Source organism: Orcinus orca, chromosome 2, assembly GCF_937001465.1.
Source record: "Orcinus orca chromosome 2, mOrcOrc1.1, whole genome shotgun sequence".
Taxonomy (NCBI): Eukaryota; Metazoa; Chordata; class Mammalia; order Artiodactyla; family Delphinidae; genus Orcinus; species Orcinus orca.
The window spans coordinates 8,480,038-8,503,516 of NC_064560.1; the positions used below are offsets into that span (position 1 = coordinate 8,480,038).

Here is a 23,479-nt window from a genome sequence, read left to right on the forward strand (position 1 = left end):
ATGTCAGTTTCAGGTGTACAACACAGAGATTCAAAAATGTTATAGCTTACACTCCATTTACAGTTCTTATAAAATATTGGCTATATTCCCTGTGCTGTACAATATATCCTTGTGGCTTATTTATTCTATACATAGTAGTTTGTACCTCTTAATCCCCTACACCTATCGTGACCCCCTCCATCCCTGTCCCCACTGATAACCATAGCTTCGGTCTGCATAGTCGGTAACCACTATATCTGTGAATGTTTCTTTTTTGTTATGTTCACTAGTTTGTTTTATTTTTTAGATTCCACATATAAGTAATAACGTACAGTATTTGTCTTTCTCTGACATTTCACTATGGATAATATTTTCTATGACCATCCACATTGCAGCAAATAGCAGAATTTCATTCTTTTTATGGCTGAGTAGTATTCCATCGTGTGTGTGTGTGTGTGTGTGTGTGTGTGTGTGTGTGTACCACATCTTCTTTATCCATTCATCTGTTGATAGACACTTAGGTTGCTTCCATATCTTGGCAATTGCAATCCATGTCAATTTAAAATGAGGTCTCTATTGCTTGATCAGTCTTCATTTCTGCCCTTTTCATGCCTTTCCAATTTGTGAAGGGATAAGAAAATCAGTGCTGAAAAATAATTTTAAGAATAAGGGTTCTCATACTAATATAAAATGAACATGTGTCCATTAATTAACTCATTAACTAACCATGAAGGCAGTAAAACATTACAACTGGCTCCAAGGGGAATCCAAAGAACGGACAAGTATAGAAGCAATCAGAAATGTTGAAATAAATTTGCTAATCGATGCAAGACTCGCAGCCTCTTTCACGGGGTGGAAATCAATTGCATGCCCACCAGACAAAATTCATTTTTCTCTTTCTGGACAAGAATTTTTTGCATCACTACTATGTGTTTTCTACAATGTATATTTGCAAAACAGTTCTGTGAAAAACAATGAAAGACACAGACCCCCGTAAAGCCAGACAACCCAGAAGAATCTGCTCGATGATGCCCAGCAATCCACTGAATGGAAACTCAGTAATCTTTTTGCCCGTTTCAAGGCCTTTCACAATTTTTCCTGACAATAAGAGGAAACAATCATAAAGCAATCTGAGGTCTTTTGCAGGGACCAAGTACAAGGAGAGAATAGAAAAGGTTATAGCTTAGCAGTAGTGCCTTCGGGAATGGCTTAGGAGTTGAAATCAGTACTATGTTCATCAGTTCAGTGTGATGAGTGCCAGTATTATATTGAGTGTGACTCCCAAAAAAATCTTAAATTATTTTTCCACTTCAGGCATCTTCCGTAGAATGAGAGAAGGGAAGGGTCTGCCCTGGTCAGTTGTGATCAGACAACTGGGTTCCATGTACCGCATTTACTTATTTGTTTGTTTGTTTGTTTGTTTGGCTGTGTTGGGTCTTCGTTGCTGTGCGCGGGCTTTCTCTGGTTGAGGCCAGCGGAGGCTACTCTTCATTGCGGTGAGCGGGCTTCTCATTGCTGTGGCTTCTCTTGTTGCGGAGCAAGGGCTCTAGGTGCGTGGGCTTCAGTAGTTGCGGCTTGCAGGTTCCAGAGCGCAGGCTCAATAGTTGTGTCACATGGGCTCAGTAGTTGTGGCTTGCGGGCTTAGTTGCTCTGAGGCATGTGGGATCTTCCCGGACCAGGGCTTGAACCCGTGTCCCCTGCATTGGCAGGCAGATTCTTAACCACAGAGCCACCAGGGAAGTCCTATGTAACACATTTTATAAGAACTGGAGACAGTCAGGCAGGTAAAGGAATGTGGAGTGGTGGAGGAAACCAAGAATATTCGGTCTAGAGAAGAAAAAGCTCAAATAGGAATGGGATAGCTGTCTTCAAAGTCTTACAAGACAAATGTGGAAGAAGGCTTAAGGAAAACATTCCTAAATTGTAACCCAATGTATGGTGATGTTGACAACAGCAGTCAAGATGTATTGAGCTTTACTCTCTGGCAAACCCTGAGCTAAGCATTTTACAAGTGTCATCTCATTAAACCCTCACAACGAGGAGAATCTAGTGGCCAAGTCTAGACTTGACAGTCAGAGATGTCAAGCTTTGGATGGAACCAAAGGCCTTTAAGTTCCTTTGAGCCCGGAGATCACGCGGTTCTGTGTCCCTCTGCTGCTCAAAGACCTCCAATGGATCCCTACTGGCTACTATGTTAGGTACGCATTTCTCAGCCTGCCAATAACGGCTCTTCACGGGATGGCCCAAATCACTCTCTCTGGGTTTGTCACCTGAAAACTAACACCCAAGAAAGTACCAAATCCAGCCGTGCAAGGTTCTCAACCAACGCTTCTTCAACTTGACCACCTCTCCACATTCTATCCATGCTTTTCCATCTCCGATGTTACCTCCTTCTCAAAGTCATTCTAGTACCTTCTTTCCCTCCTCTTCCACCCTCCTCCTCTCTCCAGTAGCATTTTGCACTCCTTCTGCCACATGCTGGCCGCTGTCATAGTTACTAAGTCCTTGTTTAATCTCTTCTACCAGCTTACAAACTCCTTGAGGGGAGGGCTGTTGGCCAGATGTGTTGAGTGGCCAGAGAAGGAAGGTAGGACTTAGATGGGGAAGAAGCTTGAGGAAACTTCCAAGGCAACAGGAAGAATCCCAGGTCCTTCACCAGGGGAGCAGTTTCTGGAATGCCTTCGTCACTTGTGCTCCTCTGAGCTATTCTCTTTCTTCTCACCTCTTAACAGAAGGGAGGATGCAGCTCTCTTTTTTTCTGGAGGCAGCCTGGCTTACCCGCAGAGGATGGCATTCCCTGTGAGATGACAGGGCAGTGGGGGCTTCCTCCCTTCGGTACCCAGACCCCGACAGCAAGTCAACAAGGGTTTGATACATGACTTATTTATTTATTGTAGTTGGCGTCAAGACTGGACAAGTACGTTTGGGTCCAGGTTATAGAAGGCCTTGAACATCAAGACAAGGGGAGCGCCTACGGATCCTTGACCCGGAAAGTGACTTCCTTACGTGATTTTCTCTAGTTGTCTTGTATGTATTGATATTTTTTTTCAAAAGTGTTTTGCAAATATGAATTATCAGGTCCAACAGGACAGTAGGAGGAGCCAGTACAAATAACCAGCAGGGATGGTCCACAGGGGCTAAGGGCCCTTCCAAGACACATATAAGTACAAATTCCATGTGAATATTTTTACCTGGGCTGTTCCCTCCAAATATTTCTAACAGGGCCCAAACCCATTGTAGAGCACCTGTAAATTGTTTGTATAACATTAAAAGATATATTTATTGTCACTTATTTGATGAAGGCATTGAAACAATATAAATCCAACTTTGTGTTCTTGTATGTATTTTTTTAAGATTTTTTTTTGATGTGGACTATTTTTAAAGCCTTTACTGAATTTGTTACAATATTGCTTCTGTTTTTTTTTAATATAAATTTTATTTACTTATTTATTTTTGGCTGTGTTGGGTCTTCGTTGCTGTGTGCGGGCTTTCTCTAGTTGCAGTGAGCAGGGGCTACTCTTTGTTGCGGTGCGCGGGCTTCTCATTGTGGTGTCTTCTCTTGTTGTAGAGCTCGGGCTCTAGGTGCGTGGGCTTCAGTAGTTATGGCACGTGGGCTCAGTAGTTGCGGTTCGTGGCCTCCAGAGCACAGGCTCAGTAGTTGTGGCACACGGGCCTAGTTGCTCCGCAGCATGTGGGAATCTTCCCGGACCAGGGCTTGAACCCGTGTCCCGTGCATTGGCAGGCGGATTCTTAACCACTGCGCCACCAGGGAGGCCCTTGCTTCTGTTTCATGTTTTGGTTTTTTGGCCACGAGGCATGCGGGATCTTAGCCCCGCAACCAGGGATCCAACCCGCACCCCCTTCACTGGAAGGTGAAGTCTCAACTACTGGACCTCCAGGGAAGTCCCGTTCTTGTATGTATTTTTTTAAAAATATGCTCATACAATCCTTTTTTGACCTCTCATTCACCCACGTCTTGCTCTAGTTGCTCGAAAACATTACCGCAGACATTTGATAGTTTTGTGTTTCCTCTGCTTTTTGTCATCTCCCACCTAGACCTAGAATATGCTTTGCCCCTCCTCCACAGACACAGAAACGTCCTTTGCCAATTTCCCTCTCCCCCAAATCCGTAAAAGCCTCTTGACATGTCTGCTTTTCTCTTGAGGATTTTCCCTCTTTCCTCCCTTAACTGTTCCACTGCTCTGTTTCAACGAACTGTGACTTACCTGGGTCTGGGGCTCTCTGGTTCCTATTACGGAGGTCCGACTCTTTTCCTGTGGGAGGCTGCAGAGAAAGTGAACAGCCCAGTAAGCCATCAGGAATTTCTCGCTGATCAGTGGGTTGCCTGCACTTCGTACGTCTTTTTTCCAGAACTATGGAGCAATCACCTCCCCACCCAGGAGCTGGGTGGTCTCCCAGGACTCTGGCCATCCTGCCCAGTGGAAATAACATGAGGATGGTGTTCTGAGCCACCACTTCATCGTCAACCTTCAAAACAACCCTCTCACATGGGTTAATACCTCGATACCACGGATAGAGACGCAATGTGGAGAAACTGAATAATATCTCTAAAGTTCCAGAGCTAGTGAGTGACAGAGCCAGGACTCAAATGCAGCCTTCCTGACCCAACACGTGTACCCTCCCCGCAAACTTCGTGGTTTGCACTGGGTTTAGAAGACTTACATTTTCTTTAACATGCTGCCCTAACACAAATTTCAAAAAGTAAAAACAAATCGCTCCATTAAAAAATTCACATCTCCCATTTGCGGCAACATGGACGGACCTAGAGATTATCATACTAAGTGAAGTAAGCCAGAGAAAGACAAATATAATATGATATCGCTTATATGTGGAATTCAAAAAAATGATACAAATGAACTCATATACAAAACAGAAATAGACCCACAGTCATAGAAAGCAAACGTATGGTTACCATAAGGGGAAAGGGCGGGGAGGGATAAATTAGGAGTTTGGGATCAACATATACACACTATTATATATAAAATAGATAACCAACAAGTGTATATAGCAGAAGTGTGTATAGCACAGGGAACTGTACTCAGTATTTTGTAATAACGACAAGGGAGAAGAATCTGAAAAAGAGCATACATATATTATTGAATATGTATATAACTGAATCACTTTGCTGTACACCTGAAACTAACTTGACATTGTAAATCAATTATACCTCAATAAAAAAGTAAAATAAAATAAATTCGCACCTGAACACTCTCGCACGATAATACTAACCCTCTTGTAAATGTATTTGCTTCGTCACCTGTACAAACATTCCTCATCAAAACTGCCCTTTGTCTGCTTCTCATTGTGAAATGCAGCAATTATATAAAACAAAGGATCAAAAGAAATGGATTAATTGCTTAGGGGATGCATTTGCCATATTTCCTATAGTCTTCTTTTCTCTTCTTTTCCCAGATTGTTTCCCTGTTTCTGTTTCTAGAGGTTTCCTTTTTAAAAAAAAATTGCCAAGATTTTAATGAACCCATTCACATTCATTCCCTGCCTCTTAACAGCTTCACCATCCTGGTCTCCTGTCTTTGGACGCTGGATAAGCCCACAACACGCTCACACATTGGAAATCACAGCCCCTTCCCTTAGACCACTGTCAAGTTTACAGCATCCTCAAATTTTGCTCAATTGAAGGGGGATGCATTTATGTCCTTCCCTGTTCTGTTCCCTGCAGTGATCTTCCATCTAGAACATAAATTCATTGTTTTCCTTTTTAAAATTTTCTCAAAGGGGTGCCAAGAAGTATGAAAAAATCATTTTAATTACTCAAACAAATTAGTAGACAATTTAAAAGGTGTAAGGGACTTTCCTGGTGGTGCAGTGGTTAAGAATCCACCTGCCAATGCAGGGGTCCCAGGTTCGAGCCCTGGTCCGGGAAGATCCCACATGCCATGGAGAAACTAAGCCCGTGCGCCACAACTACTGAGCATGCGCTCTAGAGCCCGCGAGCCACAACTACTGAGCCTGCGTGCTGCAACTACTGAAGCCCGTGAGCCTAGAGCCCGTGCTCCGCAACAAGAGAAGCCACCAACTGCAATGAGAAACCTGCGCACCGCTATGCAGAGTAGCCCCTGCTCGCCGCAACTAGAGAAAGTCCGCGCACAGCAATGAAGACCCAACACAGCCAAAAATAAATAAATTTTAAAAATAAATAAATAAAAATAAAAGGTGTAAAAGGGTATATATGTCCTTGTCCCCGTCCCTTGGTTTCCTACACACAGGCTACCACTCTCACCAGTTGGTTGCCATTTCAAACAAGAAAGATCTGTGCTAATAGTTTCCTGCTCCCTGTGGCTTTAAGCTGCTTCAAAGAAAATTTACCCATTCAGTTCAGCCTACTTGAATCACTACTCGACCTTCAGTCTCGACTTAAGTGGCACCTCCTCCTGGAAGCCTCCTGTCCCTCCCAAGCCTGCGACACTAAGCCCTTACCCTATCGTCCATCAAGCTTACCAAGCAGGATGGAAATTGCCTGTTTCTTATCTCGGGGCAGGACCAGCACAGCACCCGGCACACAGATGTATTCAGGAAATATTTGCTTAATTAATGTAGTATCTGAATACCAATGTATATTCCAAACTATGCATGAAGTCCAGGGAAATCAAAGGCAAATAAACCAAGGTATCTACCTTGGCATCTTCATATAGTTTACCAAGAAAAAAAAAACAGAAGCAGCAAGAGAAAGATCCACTTTCATTAATCTTACTTTCAATCCAGGTTCATTTAGCAGCATGTATGATACATTCATGTATCACCTGTTCTTCCTCTTACTGTTACTAAGTGTTCTGCAGTCACCCTTTACTGCCAAAATGAGTCCTAGGAGCCCCATTAGTTTGTGTTGGCCAAAGCATCAAAGGCTGAATATTTCACCTTGCCTTGCTCGCCACTTTTCCTTTCTCCAAAGAGGCATCTGATTGACTCTCCAGCGCCCGCTATTGAGAATACTGGCAGGCAATTCGCTGGGGAGAGGGCGCCATTTATTTTTATGACTTCAATCGAAAAGTTACATACAGTTTACAAATATACAGTCACCCCCCCACCCGGCATCAGCGGGAGACTGGTTCCAGGACCTCCGCAGATACCAAAATCCGAGGATGCTCAACTCCCTGATATAAAATGATAGCACAGTATTTGCCTATAATCTACCATACAATCCTTTGTATACTTTAAACCATCCCTGGATTACTTATAATATTTAACACAATGTAAATTTTATGTAAATAGTTGTCAGTGCCCAGCAAATTCAAGTTTGGCTTTTCAGAACTTTCTTATTTTTTCCCCGAGTATTTTCAATCCGCGATTGGTTGAATCCGCGAATGCGGAACCCGTGGGTACAGAGGGCCCACTGCAGTCTCGAAATATACTCAGAGGCGGCATGTGTTGCTGCCCTGGAGAGTCAGAGCAGAAAAGTGGTATTAAGGCTCAGCAGATCCGTCCAGGTCTTCTGCCAGCCTCCAGACCCAGCTCAGAATGGCAACAGCTCTGAGCTTCTGCTGTGTGACAGGACAGCGTCTCTGAGTCATCATCGTGGGGTTTGTGACATGTTAACTAAGCTAACAAATGCAAATGTCCAAGACAATATGTGACTTGTCCTGAAGGTTCAGTGTTGCTAAGAGAGGAGAAGCAATTCCTGCATGATGATGACATCTTTGATACTCATCATTTTAAAATTACTTTAAAATTTAAAGCTATCTTACTACAAAATCCTACTTAAGTGAAATGGAGCATATGCTCTGTGCATCAGCCTTGGGCAAATCACCTCATCTCAACAGTATTTTTCTCCTGTCAGAAATGATGAGTTTGGGCTAAAAAGATTAGATGCTCAAGAGACAAAACAACCAAACGCGATGGGTGAAACTTAATTGGATTCTTCTTTAGAAAAACAAAAAAACAAGAGCTTAATTATTGTTGGCATTGCTGATATTTAAATATGACTGCCTATTAGATATTATGGAATTATTATTTGTTTTCTTAGGTGTGAATTTTAAAAAAAGTTTTGGTGTGATAGAGTTTTCGTGGGCAGGTAAGAGTATGTTCTTACTAACAGGAAATGCATACTGAAGTATCATGATGTCTGCCAATGTTTAGGAAAAAGAATATTCAAGTTTGTGTACAGAAAGAGACTGAAAGGAAGAAATAGAGAAAATATACCATTTTCACAAAATGATTTTTGAATTCCCTTTTTGCAGTCATTTCAAATTTCCAAGAGTGCACAAAACCCTATGACCAAATATATTGAAAATCATTTTTTTAAACCAACAGTCTAGCCAAACAAGAACACATTCTTTATGCTCTAATTTTGGTCTTTAAAAATCTAAGTATTCTGTCCCATCTGCATCATTTTAACAAAGTTTCTAAACGTCTGAGTACACTAAAAATTATAACTTTTCAAGGGACCCTCCTACACTGGTGGGAATGTAAATTGGTGCAGCCACTATGGAGAACATTATGGAGGTTCCTCAAAAAACTAAAATTAGAGCTACCAGGGACTTCCATGGTGGTCCAGTGGTTAAGACTCTGTGCTCCCGATGCAGGGGGCTTGGGTTCGATCCCTGGTCGGAGAACTAGATCCCACATGCATGCTGCAAACAAGAGCCCGAATGCTGCAACTAAAAGAGCCCACATGCCACAATGAAGATCCTGCATGCTGCAACTAAGACCTGGCACAGCCAAGTAAATAAAAAATAGAGCTACCATGTGATCCAGCAATCTCACTCCTGGGCGTATATCCGGAGAAAACCATCATTTGAAAAGATACATGCACCCCAATGTTCATAGCAGCACTATTCACAATAGCCAGGACATGGAAACAACCTAAATGTCCATCTACAGATGAATGGATAAAGAAGATGGGGTGTATATATACACACACACAACGGACAATCACTCAGCCATAAAAAAGAATGAAATGATGCCATTTGCTTGGATGGACTTAAAGATTATCATACTAAGTGAAGTAAGTCAGAAAGAGAAAGACAAATACCATATGATACCACTTATATGTAGAATCTAAAATATGACACAACTGAACTTATCTACGAAACAGAAACAGACTCACAGACATAGAGAACAGTCTTGTGGTCGCCAAGGGGGAGAGGGTGCGGTGGAGGGATGGATTGGGAGTTTGGGGTTAGCAGATGCAAACTATTACATAGAGAATGGATAGACAACAAGGTCCTACTGTATAGCACAGGGAACTCTATTCAATATCCTGTGATAAAACATAATGGAAAAGAGTATGAAAAAGAATATATATGTATAACTGAATCACTTTGCTATACAGCAGAAATTAATACAACATTGTAAATCAACTATACTTGAAAAAAATAAATTTTAAAAAATTATAACTTTTGAAAATTCTGTTCATTAGTTTTTTTTTTTAATTTATTTATTTTTATATTTGTCTGCATTGGGTCTTTGTTGCTGCACGCAGGCTTTCTCTAGTTGCGCTGAGCGGGGGCTACTCTTTGTTGTGGTGCGCGGGCTTCTCATAGCAATGGCTTCTCTTGCTGCAGAGCACGGGCTCTAGACGCACGGGCTTCAGTAGTTGTGGCACGTGGGCTCAGTAGTTGTGGCTCGCCGCCTCTAGAGCACAGGCTTGGTAGTTGTGGCGCACGGGCTTAGCTGCTCCACGGCATGTGGGATCCTCCCAGACCAGGGCTCGAACCCGTGTCTCCTGCGTTGGCAGGTGGATTCTTAACCACTGCGCCACCAGGGAAGCCCCATTAGTTTTATTTATCCTAATTTTTACCAACATTTTGACTCCCTTCACTTCCCTCAATGATCCTTCATGCTTCCGGCTTTCAACAGAACCTGTCTTGCCTTTCCCCTTTGGATTTTATTCTTGTATGTCTTCATTTTTTCTCTCATCTCCATCATTTACAGAGATTTCTTTCTTCCTTGCTGTCAATATTTTCCTGTAGATTTGTATCCTATTCTGGGCAGTATTTTAGTTCTCTAATTTATCCTGCCTTCACTGCACTTTTTTTTTTTTTTTTTTGCGGTACGCAGGCCTCTCACTGTTGTGGCCTCTCCCATTGCGGAGCACAGGCTCTGGACACGCAGGCTCAGCGGCCATGGCTCACGAGCCTAGCCGCTCCGCGGCATGTGGGATCTTCCCGGACCAGGGCACGAACCTGTGTCCCCTGCATCGGCAGGCAGACTCTCAACCACTGCGCCACCAGGGAAGCCCCTCACCGCAATTATTACCTCTACATCTGTTTCATTATCTTCTATCATCCTCCATTCCCTGGAAAGGGGGAACCCTGGACATCCCCACTGATGCCCCACTCCTCTGTCTTCCTTTGTTACAAGCAGCCCTCTGAGTGCTTTTTCAAATCTGGCATGGTTTTATTTAAAATAGAAACACTTGGGCTTCCCTGGTTGCACAGTGGTTAAGAATCTGCCTGCCATTGCAGGGGACATGGGTTCGAGCCCTGGTCCAGGAAGATCACACATGCCATGGAGCAACTAAGCCCGTGCGCCACAACTACTGAGCCTGCGCTCTAGAGCCCGCGAGCCACAACTACTGAGCCTGAAGGCCACAACTACTGAGCCCACGTGCCACAACTACTGCGCCCGAGTGCCACAACTACTGAGCCCGCGAGCCACAACTACTGAGCCCGAGTGCCACAACTACTGAGCCCGTGTGCCTTGAGCCCATGCTCTGCAACAAGAGAAGCCACTGTAATGAGAAGCCCACGCACCTCAACGAAGAGTAGCCCCTGCTTGCCGCAACTAGAGAAAGCCCGCATGCAGCAACAAAGACCCAATGCAGCCAAAAATAAATAACTAAATTAAAACAACGAAATAGAAAAACTTAAACTTTTTTAAAAGATTGAAATGCCAAGGCAGTAGGAATTTTCTCTCCAAGAATGTAAAAACGGAGCCAGCCCAGAATCAGTCCTCCACCATCAGATCTAGTCCTGTCTTTCGGGGGGGGTTTACTTGGTCCATTAGGTGCTCTGCGAGAAGAAAGCCGGCCCGCCTGCATCAGTGCACTTAGACTCCCATCCACACACGGTGGAGTTCACCCAAGTGACTGCTCCTCTCCCCTCCCCCACTCCCTCTGTCCCCACCCCCCCAGCCACTCCCAGAGCTTCCTGTCATTTCACCTTTTCTCTGGTTCACAGAACCCTTGAATGATAATCCTCTTTTATTTTCCTGAACTTCTGAACTCTTCTTGCTTGCGTCTTTTACCTCCGGTCTTTGGCAGTCAGCCTCGGATTCCTTTATCTGCCCTTGGCCTGGCTTATTCTTTTTGCCCATGGAGAATAAGAAGGACTGGTTTCCACCGTCGTTTCTAGCTTTTGACCACAATGCCAGGCCATACCGCATTTTTTGTTTCCCCTGTTCTCTCCTTTGTTTTAGTTGACCTAACTTTTCCTTTCATGTCTGGACTCAGAACCCAGTGATCTTTTTTCCTTTTTCTCTGCTCTCTGGTCTCCACTGTGGGAGCTACCTCGATGTGCTTCCCCTACCCACCTCTTTTATTCTGATGCTGGGCAAACTGAATCGTCCATCAGTCCCACAGGTACCACCTCGTCGTGGAAGGAGTTCCCTGCAGTCTGCACACCTGAGCTGGTCAGTTTCAGGAGTCCTGTGTTCAAGGGCTCCTTCAACCTGTGTTTGCAGGTTTACTGCCCGGGTTCTTCATAATCATATAACCTTGCTCTGCTCTCAAAGGTGGAAGGATCATTCCATCATCTCTCTGCCACGTGCAACATTCCTCTGTCCACTCCCCAATCCGGCCCAGTATTTCACTTGGTATTTCATTGCTGTGTATTTCATTTCATTGTCCTGGCATATTTCATGGTCGTGGCTTATTAGCCATCTCAGACTAGCATCTTTTGTAACCACGTTATTTCTCGTTCTAGGCGTAAAAGGCATTTGTTTCTTGTCCTGCTTGGGGCTGTGCCTCTGGAAAATTAAATCACAGGCTCCCATATCAATCCCCAAATACTTTTTAAGATGTGTCATGTATTGTCTTCCTCTGAAGGCTTAGCACCACTTATTCTAGGGAACTAAATTTCACCAATGTGTCTCCTGGGATTACAGTCAAAGACTTTGTACTCTCAATTCTCTAAACAAAATTCCTGCCTTGGAATGTTGTTCAGATGACAAAACGCCCTTTCTGAATGACTGGGTGATCAGTTCCTCTCAAATCAGCCAACGATTTGTGTTAAGTCCTTTCTCCTCATGGAAAACAAGAAACTCAGTATCACTTCGTGCCTCTGACTCTTCTCAGTAAAGCAGTTTTTCGTCTCTTCTCCCAAGTCTCACCTTAACATCTGGCGGCTTCTATCGCTTTTCTAGTCTGGGTCTGGGACTAAAACTCATCAGAAGACAGCCGTTCTCTGCGAATTGCCGTTAGCATACCGTCAGCCAGTCGGTCAACAGGTATTTACCAAGCAATCCTGGTGGACAGTCACCACAAAAATAGCTGTGGCAGAATCCCACGATGCCAAGGCATTGAATCAAATTGCGAGGAGTCCCCTCACCTCTAACGGCAAAACCGCGGCCCTCCTCTGTGTCATCTGCCCATCTTGCAGGACACATGGTGTCAGGGAGGAAAAACCTTTCCTCTATCCTCTTAAACTCTGTCACTGGGGGCCTGCAAACTACACTAACAAAAGACAAAATAATTGGAGAAAAGGCATACAATTTTTAATAATATTTTACATGCATGGGGATTTATAGAAAAGAACTAAAACTCGGGACTTCTCTGCAGTCCCCATGCAGGGGGCCCGGGTTCGATCCCTGGTCAGGGAACTAGATGCTGCCTGCCTGCCGCAACTAAGACCAAGCGAAGCTAAAATAAATAATTATTAAAAAGAGAAGAACTAAAACTCAAAGAGGTGATTAGACTCGGGGGCTTATATATCATTTTAACAAAGGAAAGGGGGTTTGGGCTTCAAGGCACAATAAATTGTGGGGAAGTGACTAGGATGTACATGGAAGAGCTAATGGAAGATAAGGGTTATTTCAGTAAAGTCTGTTTATGCAGACTCATCTCGGTGCTGATTCTCTTTCTCTGGTGATATGAGCCGTTCTCCTCCTCCGGGTACAGGAGAGAGGGACTCTTGTCACCAAGGGAAATTTATGCCCAGCTGTAGGTAGATAAGGGGAGGCCAGAGAATTCTTCCTGCATCTGTTGATTCTCAGTTGCCTTCAGCTCAAAATAATCCTTATGCCAAAGTGGCATATTTGGCGGGGGGGACCTCCTGATACCCTTCAATGGTTCCTCCAATAAGTGCAGCCGTGCTGACATTTTCTGCTGGCACCTTACAGAGAGCAGTGCTTTCTGATTAGCATTCCCATTTTTCAGTTGAATACACTGCAGCTTTGAGAGATGAATGCTTTTCCTTCTCTGATCCAATCTCCAAATGACTCGATTCAGTTACCTTGTGCAGTGCTGTAATCTCACTGTTCTTCCCTCTCCAGCTCATTCATGTAGCCGCCACTGAAACTGTTGGAAAAACAAAGTATATTCTGCTCCTTAACTTTCATAGTGGGGACCCGTTGGTTTCTTCTCCCTGATTTCTCCCACTATCCCCGAGCAGAAGAATGAAAGACACGGAAGCAAGGAGAGACCGAAAGGAAGCTCAACGTTTGCAGCCATAGTTAGAACCCACATCCCGTGCCCCAGATCTCTGTGCCCTGTGGTTCATCCACAAGCTTGCTCTTGTGACCATCTCCTGCTTTAGCCGCGAGAGTTCCACGGAATTCAAACCCTGTCCTCATTGCCTCCAGGGGGTGCTCCTGAGCTCATGGTCCCCCTGATTCTTCCCAATTCTTCTCCCTAAACATTCCAATATCAAGAAATGTGAGCCCTTTGGGGCAGAAACAACGTAAGGACCTACAGAATCATAGCTTTTCAGAGTCCGAATAGCTCTAGGGCAGGGAGTGTTTTCCCCACTGGAAGAGCATGCAGGCTGTGAGTTTGATGATGGTGACAGGTTGGTGGACCAGCAGGGTGGGACATGCCTCCAGCCGGAATCAAGTCTGTTCAGAAGCTTCACTCATATTTATTTTCTTCTGCCACTAATCCTTCCTAGTGCCCCAATTTCATGATGTTATTTGAGTGGAATTAAATTGGAATGCCTACATTATCTGATTAATTAGTCAGCTTTGACCACAGTGATGAAGAGGTCCAATCCTGTTAGTGTAATATTCCGCCCATCAGGCTGTGGTCACATAACACTGGGAGGGGCTGGGAGAGACTGCTGGTCTACTCGTTTATGGATATAGGTAATTAATCTGAACTTTGTTTTAAAAAATTAGGAGGGCAACACAATGGAATATTACTCAGCTACGAAAAGGCATGAAGTACTGAGGCAACCTGCAACATGGGTGAACCTCAAAATACTATGCTAGGGAGCTTCCCTGGTGGCGCAGTGGTTGAGAGCCCGCCTGCCGATGCAGGGGATGAGGGTTCGTGCCCCGGTCCGGGAGGATCCCACATGCCGCGGAGCAGCTGGACCCATGAGCCATGGCCGCTGAGCCTGCGCGTCCGGAGCCTGTGCTCCGCAACGGGAGAGGCCACAACAGTGAGAGGCCCGCGTACCGCAAAAAAAAACAAAAACAAAAACAAAAGGTCATTGATTGCATGATTCTATCTATAGGAAATGTCCAGAATCGGGGAATCCACCGAAAGGGCCCACAGACAGGTGGTTGCCAGGGGCTGGTGGAGGAGGGAATGGGGAGTGATTGGGAGTGGGGTTTCTTTGAGGAGTGATGGAAATGTTTTGAAATTAGGTAGAGGTGGCGTTTGCATAACATTGAGAATGTACTAAATGACACAGAATTGTTCACTGTAAAGTAGGTAATTTACATTATATGAATTTTACTTTGATTAAAAGTAAAATTATATATATAGAGAGACAGACAGGCAGACACAGGGAGTAAGAACTCACCTGATACTGATCTTTTTTTTTTTTTTTTTTTTTTGCCTGCGTTGGGTCTTCGTTGCTGTGCACAGGCTTCCTCGAGTTGCGGCGAGCAGGGGCTACTCTTCATTGTGGTGTGCCGGCTTCTCATTGCAGTGGCTTCTCTTGTTGTGGAGCACGGGCTCTAGGCGCGCGGGCTTCAGTAGTTGCAGCACGTGGGCTTCAGTAGCTGTGGCGCACGGGCTTAGTTGCTCCGCGGCATGTGGGATCTTCCCAGACCAGGGCTCGAACCCGTGTCCCCTGCATTGGCAGGTGGCTTCTTAACCACTGTGCCACCAGGGAAGCCCACCTGATCTTGAACTTTAATTTTTGTATTAATTCTTTAATGGGTCTAAGTGGTGTATGATCTGAAACTCTTGCCATACGCCTTAAAAGGGTTTTCTGTGTGCATGTTTTTAAAATAACTAGAAGAGGAACTTCCCTGGCGGTCCAGTGGTTAGGACTCCGCGCTTCCACTGCAGGGGGCACAGGTTCCATCCCAGGTCAGGGAACTGAGATCCCGAGTGCCGTGGCACAGCCAAAAAAGAAAAATAATAATAACTAGAAGACTATGAAGATGAAAGGCATACCCGACAAAAGTTTATGTTAGATAAAGTGGCTCTGAGAACCAGTCAGCAGAGGTTGTTCAGGTCAAGGCCACAAGTGCTAACCGAGAACCCAGTGTTCAAGGCCCAATACCCGCCCCCCCCCCAAATGCGGAGGGGAAGAAGACCCCAGCCTCCTCCAACTGGAGATTCTCAAGGAGGGTGTGAGCACAGGAGCGGGCAAAACAGTATGATAAGTGTGCAAATAAAAAGTGTAAACACAGTCTGACCGAGGGTCCAGGCTCCAGTGCCCCTCTGTAGGGGCTGCGTTTGAGACGGGTCTGGGAGGATGAAGATGGTGATGTGAGTATTACAGGCAGAAGGATAACATGATAAATGGCGGCGGGGCAGGAGACCCTGAGGCATCATCTCCAGCTCGGCCTGAGAAGAACTGGAATTGGGGTGAACCACACACGTGTGAGAGGTGGTGTTTTCACGCTCAGTTTCAATCCTAGTCTGTAAGTCAACTTTCACTTCAGTCCTGCGTCATCTGTCAGGCCCTCAAGCAATGCTGTTCTGTGCGTGCGCACGCGCGCGCACACACACAAACACACACACACACACACACACACACTGAGTTACCTATCTCAATATTAAGCTTTCTAACACGCAGGTAGTTTGAGTGATCTCCCTGCCCCTCAAAATTCTTGCCTACTTGATCCTTAGGCTTACGTTATTTTAACCAAAGGCAAAGACGGTCATTCTATAACTAAAGTTAAAATTTAAAACAAAAGTACACTCAAAGAGGTGATGTAGCATAAAAATATCCTAAACACAGGCACCAAATAAAAAATAGATACATCAGGTTTCATGAAGATTAAATTTTTTTTGCTCTCAAGGAAGCTGTCCAGAAAGTAAAACGATGATCCGCAAAATGGGAGAAAATATTTGCAACTCTTATACCTGGTAAGGGTCTAGTATCCAGGATACATAAAGAACTCTTATAGCTCAACAATGAAAAGACAACCCAATTGAAAAATGGGCAGAGGAGTTGAAGAGACATTTCTCCAAAGACAGACAAATGGCCAATAAACACATGAGAAGATGCTCAACGTCATTAGTCATCAGGGGAATGCAAATCAAAACCACAATGAGAGGGCTTCCCTGGTGGCGCGGTGGTTGAGAGTCCACCTGCCGATGCAGGGGACACGGGTTCGTGCCCCGGTCCGGGAGGATCCCACATGCCGCGGAGCGGCTGGGCCCGTGAGCCATGGCCGCTGGGCCTGCGCGTCCGGAGCCTGTGCTCCGCAACGGGAGAGGCCACAACAGTGAGAGGCCCGCGTACGGAAAAAAAAAAAAAAAAAAAACCACAATGAGATAGGACTTCACATCCACACTTATGACCACGAGCGTAAAGGCAGACGGTGACCAGCATTGCTGCGGATGTGGACAAGTGGCTCCCTCGGATATTGCTGGTGGAGTGTGAAACGGCGCAGCCAACTTGGAGAACAGTGGGCAGTCTCTCAAAAAGTCAACCATAGTTCCCACACGACCCAGCAATTCCACTCCAAAGGATATAACCGAGAGGAATGAAAACATTTATATCCACACAAAAACCTGTACAGGAATGTTCACGACAGTATTATTCGTATTAGCCGCAAGGTGGAAACAACACAAATGTCCATCCACGGAGGAGCGGATAAACCAAGGGAGGAACACAGAATATTCTTCAGCCATAAAAAGGAATGAAGTACTGATTCATGCTGCACCATAGACGAACCTTGAAAACGTTCTTCTAAGTGAAAGGAGCCAGACACAAAACTCGCATACTGTAGGGTTCCTTTCATAGGAAATGTCCAGAAGACGCCTATCTCTAGAGACAGAAGGTAGCTTGGTGCTGGGGGTGAGGGGAATGACTGTTCAACACAGAGTTTCTTTTAGGGATGATGAAGATGTTCTGGAATTAGCGGTAATAGTTGTACACTGTTGGAATATACTAACAAACCACTTAAAAGGAGTGGATTTTATGATATATGTATTATAACAACAACAAAAAAACCCTAAAGCTAAGGTATAAATCACCTTCATCAGCTCCTGAGAGCAAACGTTAGCTGGGAGGATACGGGTGAAGCAGCAGGAAGTTGCAGGCGCCCAGGCTGGAGGTGTAGACAGGCCCAGACAGGGGAATGGGCCCTCTGCCCTAAACTACAATCTGTCTTGGTCATTTTAGGTCATCTTTCCTGCCCATCTTTCCTCTCCCACTGTAGAAGGAAAGCAACCTCAACCACGGGAGGGAAAGTAACCAAAATCGACATTCATAGCCTGGGAAGTCATTTCGGGCACCAAAAAACAGACAAGTCACTTTCAAAAAGTGCAACCAACAAAAAATGTATCTATTTTTCTCACAGCTAAGAAAGAGAAAGGATAATGACAAATCCTGGCTTCGGGAAACACTCACTTTGCCAAAAGATTATCGAAAGCATGTGGTCCCAGCTCAACTGCCTGTCTCTCCACACACGTCTCCAGATGATGGAGTGAGCTGGGTGTGTTTACATAAAACACGGTCCTTGGAGCCCAGCAGATGTTTGCTGCCTTCCAGGAGGGGCAATCGGATGGCCGCTTTGGTTTCGTGGCACTGCCCACTTGAGAAGGTAACTTGGGAGCTTAGTGCTGAAGGAGTGTCCTTGGGGGATCTACCAGCTGGGATCAGGTGTCTGAACCTGGACGGAATAATTACACACCCCCTTTCACGACAAAAGGAGATACCCATTCCGTAACCCGAGAGGGGGATTTGACTTTCAAATTGTTAACAGACCTTGGATCAAGCGAAAAGCTTGGGAGGGAAAAGCAAGCAGCCTTTGGATGAGTCCTGAGGTAGGCTGGATGTTCTCCTGAAAGACTCCTAGTCTCTGATTAAACTTCTGCCATCTTGCCTCCTACACTACGGTCCAGGGCAATCACTGAGAGTTTAGAGAAGGTCTTTAACTTATGGCTGCGGTTCATGGTACAATTATGCGGCACTGATAAAGAACCACGTGGATGAATACGCGGGATCATAAAACGTTTTTTTTTTTAAGAGGCACGTGAGAGGAAGTATTTCACAACAGGTCAGGAGGGGACCAAATATTTCAAGTCTGTGGCTTCTTCTGTCTGGGGGAAGAGAGCTGGCCCAAAGATGAGACGAAGTCGGGGGAGTCAGGATGGGGAGTGAAGCTCGCAGACACAGTGAAAAGGTTGGGAGCACAAAAGTGGGATGAGACGGGGAACAAAAATTGCCTCTTGCTGAAGAGTTTGAGAAGGGGCTGCTGCTAACGTACGTGATTTGAAGATGTTTAAAAAATCACGCAACACCGTCCAGCCTCCACCTATAGACACCCAGAAGCAGAGGAGCACAAGATTAAAGGAGAATTCAGAGCGGTCAGTAAACACAAGACCATACCACCTCCTCATCTGGACCGTAGGTGCCTCTGCCCATCTCCGCCAGGGGTTTTAAGAAAAATGCTGAGATTGGTCAGTTTTTAACCCTAACTTAAGTTGTTGTCATTTAAGCCTTTTCTGGACAGTCTCTCTTCTAAGATCTTGGCTTTTAAGGTAACCTAAATGCGCCTTCTATTCTTTTCCATTATTTTCCCTGTAACTTCTTGGGGCCTTTTCAGGTTCTATTGGGGTTCCCTCCAAGCACGGATTCTCTGAGCCTGAGTCATACTATAACGTAACTGCTAGCTCCGTGTGGTCCCAGAGCACTTGAGACGTGACTAATCCCAACTGAGACGTGACTAATCCCAACTGAGAAGTGCGCTAGGTGTTAAAATACATGTCATCTATCAAAGACTGAGATAATTTAAATTCTTTTAAAATATTGGTTACAGGTTGAAATGGTACTATTTTGGGTAAATGGGGTTCAATAAAATATATTATTAAAATCGATTTCATCTGTTCCTTTTTTCCTTTTTTCACGTGGCTGCTAGAAAATTTTAAGTTGCACCTGCGGCTCATATGCCATTTCTATTGGACAGAGCTGCCTGGAGCTTTTAATCCATGGCAGCCCATGGTGAATCTCTAGGAGGAGACTGTAGTATGCAGGGTTTCCAAACACATATGACCACACAACCATTTTTCACATGGCTCTTGTTCTAGTTATATACTGATTCTCCTTCACAGGTCCCCCAAACATAATCATGTCCATTAATTCCCATGAGTGGCTTGGAATCCTGTTTAGTGAATGACAGTAGCTGCAGTGCTCAGCCCAGAAGTGCACCTCCCAAAGAAATTCATTTATGGGGACAGAAAAAGCAGTTGAGGCCTTTTGAGGATGTAGCGCGTGATCCTGACCGCTTTAACACGGTCAAGAGCGGCAGAGTAGGGCTTCCCTGGTGGCGCAGTGGTTGAGAGTACACCTGCCAATGCAGGGAACGCGGGTTCGTGCCTCGGTCTGGGAGGATCCCACATGCCGCGGAGCGGCTGGGCCCATGAGCCATGGCCGCTGAGCCTGCGCGTCCGGAGCTTGTGCTCCGCAATGGGAGAGGCCATAACAGTGAGAGGCCCGCGTACCGCAAAAAAAAAAAAAAAAAAAAACCAGCAGAGTAACTTTTCTGTAAGTGTTCAACTTGAGGGTGGTTTTAACAAAACCAAAATGAAAGTACATTTTATCATTTCACCATATCCCATAGAACCTGATATTTGGAAGGTACCCAATCCAATGCCTCACGTCATATTCTAGATTAGGGACCAAATATCCAGCCACTAATAATTTCCTGAAATATCTACTGAATGTCCACTATGTGCCAGGCTCTTGTTTCATGTCCACCAACAAGCTTACCCAGTTGGTACTATTATGACCTGTCCAATTTCATAGGTGCTGGGAAGATCAGAGAGGTTGGACCACCTCTCTGAGGTCACACAGCTGGAGGGAGGGGCTGGTATGCGTCTCCACTATGCTTTGCTGCCTCTGGGAAGTGGAGGGACTTGCAAATATAATACATCAGACCTAATATTTCAGCTCTTTCAGATAGTAATATACAGTGTTTGCAATAGACAAATAACTGCTTTAATATATTCAAAAGTAATATAATTGTTTTAAACAATTTTAGAGCATTAAAGTAACAAAATGGAAATGGAAACGGCCAGAAAAACCCTTGCTTTTCCACTTTTTCATACCTACAGGTGGAAGTTTGCTGTGATGTTTATTTTAGTTTACTTACATCTACATACTGGACATCCTTGTCTTTTGTGAATTTACATACCAGAGTTTCCGTTTGCAGAAATAGGAACAAGACTCCCTTGTGAAAAGCTTTGAGCTTTTCAGATTTCAGGGCCAAGTCAGAGAGGGATTGGGAGTCAGCTGTGATTTCTACCCAGCACCCCCAGATCATTTAACGTTTTGAAAATGTTTGGCTATTAGTTAATTCCTACCTTTTTCAGGAGGTAAAGAAGGAAACGGAAGCACAGAACGGAGGGAAGCCGCCTTCCCTGGGCCAGAGCCGACTCCAGCAACAAGGATCCTGACTCAGAGCATGAGGTTATGCTGCCTCCTACTGGCCAGACTGAGACTGCGCAAAACACACCGCGAGGAAAATTGTAATTCAGCGCTTCTCAACTTAATTACTATACTCTTTCTAAAGGGAAAAATGTATATCTTAAATATACCTACAGTCCGTAGATTGAAAAAACACCACTCTAAACCCTGCAAATAATGAAGTTCAAATAGCAACCAAACCTTAAATTCAAAGAGGTGCCTTCAGTTTCCACGGGAGATCCTGCAAGGCAATTACCTTTGTTCTCAGGTTAGGTCCCTCCTGTAGTTCCTGCAAAGTCTGGCAGTAGGGCTTCCTTGGTGGCGCAGTGGTTGAGAGTCCGCCTGCCAATACAGGGGACACGGGTTCGTGCCCCAGTCCGCGAGGATCCCACATGCCGCGGAGTGGCTGGGCCCGTGAGCCATGGCCGCTGAGCCTGCGCGTCCGGAGCCTGTGCTCTGCAACGGGAGAGGCCACAGCAGTGAGAGGCCCGTGTACCGCAGAAAAAGTCTGGCAGTAAGGATGACCTTGTATCAAAGGCATCTCTCTACTTAACTTTTGGTGCTGATTCTAACTCCATTCCTACAGAAACATACTCTTCCCTTGGTTTCTGTGAAACTGTACTTACCCCTCTTCTTTGCCATCTATGCCTTTCTGTCTCTTCTCCTCGAAAATGGAGAGGACATCTTTGCCCTGTTTCAGCCTCCCATCGTCTTACACTTTCTTGTAATGAGATCTCCTCACTCTGACAGCTTCCAGGCAGAACTTCGTCAACCCATCCCGCTTCCAACGCCTTCACAGGCAGAATCAGTGTCTCTCTCCTCCAGGCAAACACATCACCCTGTCCTGAACTCTGTCGCCTTGCATAAACAAGGTATCTGGCTCCCCCTCTAGTCCTCCAGTAATTTGAGGACAGAAGACCACGTCTTAGACACTTTGGAACAATACCCTTATTGATATCACCTGAGCTTGAAAGTGTGCTCAGCATCCTTTAAAGGAATCGTCTCGACTCAGATGTCTGAATAAGACAATAAGTTAAGTTCATGACTTAATAAGACAAATACATAAAACACTGGAATACAAAATGAAACGGGAGAGAGAAATGGCAGGTTACAGAAGCCGATAAAGCCTTGGACTAGGAGAGCACAAAGGAAGAAGCAATCGTCTTCAGCTAGAGAGGGAGGAAATGGCATTTGAGGCTGCTCTGAAATGGTAAGCACGTATGGGGGTTGAAGTGGGGAGAGTGGAGTTGTCATTTATGGAAAGAGTCTACTCCAGACAGAAGAAATCCAAATAAAATAAAAGAAAATATAAGCCTCTGAGACAGGAAAGTGTGAATATCTTCTATGAGAAAGGAAAAGTGCTGTTTTTTCCAGAGTCTTCTTTCAGGAGGGAGAGAGAGAAAGGCACATGGGGTCAAGTCACTGAGGGTCTTAAATGTGAAACTAAGGAGAGGAGTCGGATATCTTGACCAGGCAGGAGCTGGGATGGAGTGTCCGTGGGCCCGTGGAGCACAGACACTCCGGTACCAAGGTATCCAACTGCTTCCAACTTGCCCTTGGGCGCTGTAGTACTTCTGGGAAAATGACTTGAACTCGGTCAGCCCCAGGAGTTTGGACGTACGTAGACAGAGGACCTGGTGTGAGCAGCTTCGAGGGAGGGTCCGTGGAGGCTGAGTCTGACTAGGAAACCAGGCAAGCCCCAAGGCTGAGCGTGGGGAGGGGACAGGGGAGGGAGTCCCAAGCGCCCCAGGGCAGCGGGCACCAGAACCGGGGTGGTGTATGCGACCGTGATGAAAGGGCATTTTCTTCACCTCTGGAACACTTTGGGACACGGGCAACTTTTGGAGGGACACCCCCTGCCCACCTCCACCTCAGATGGGGTGTACAAAGGAGATAGCATTCTCTTCTTTATATAAGAGCAATGATTTCCAAATTTGAGCGTGCACCAGCATCGCCTGGAGGGCTCGTGAAAGCACCCCATATGGGGCCGCACCCCATATGGGGCCCCACCCCCATAGCACCTGAGTTAACAGGTCTGGGGTGGTGCCCCCAAAGTTGCATTTCCACTAAGTTCTGAGGCGAGGCTGATACTGCTAATCCAGGGGCCTCTCTCTGAAAACCGTTGTGCAAGAACATCCCTGGGAGGAAAATGCTAAGAGTAGCACCCATGCCTGTGCTGTTCATCATGGAGTTCCCAGCGCCTAGCAATGTGCCTGAGACATAAAAGGACCTCCAGAAATATAAGGCTAAGAGCTGGTCCTGAACAGATGCAAGGCCAGAGAGCACGTGACACATAAAAGCCCGATCACAGACGGAGAGACCGCCCCCGTCTTCAGATGGAACAATGTCGAGATGGGTGTAACACCTATTTTGTTTTAACATTTAATGAGTTTTCTTAGATTTTTTGTTTTTAATAAAATGTCACAGATAGAGTTCTACCACAGCTACGATCTCAGACTTTCCTCCTCTCCCTCCCAGCAGGTAAG

At 45.3% G+C, this 23,479-nt stretch overlaps 2 long non-coding RNA genes across 3 annotated transcripts in view; both read right to left on the minus strand.

Annotated features, from left to right (window-relative positions):
• The window catches only part of LOC117196118 (uncharacterized), a 58,456-nt gene extending 35,672 nt beyond the window's left edge, over nucleotides 1-22,784 (minus strand). For both annotated transcript variants that reach the window (XR_007475389.1, XR_007475388.1), the window contains exon 1: nucleotides 21,250-22,784. This is a non-coding gene — a long non-coding RNA (uncharacterized LOC117196118). The remainder of the gene's footprint in view (nucleotides 1-21,249) is intronic.
• LOC125963424 (uncharacterized) lies at nucleotides 194-6,925 on the minus strand. The gene is made up of 3 exons (XR_007475390.1): nucleotides 6,877-6,925; nucleotides 4,206-4,263; nucleotides 194-625 (listed from the first exon to the last, which is right to left on the minus strand). It is a non-coding gene; the product is annotated as an uncharacterized LOC125963424 (long non-coding RNA).
• Nucleotides 22,785-23,479: the final 695 nt, after the last annotated feature.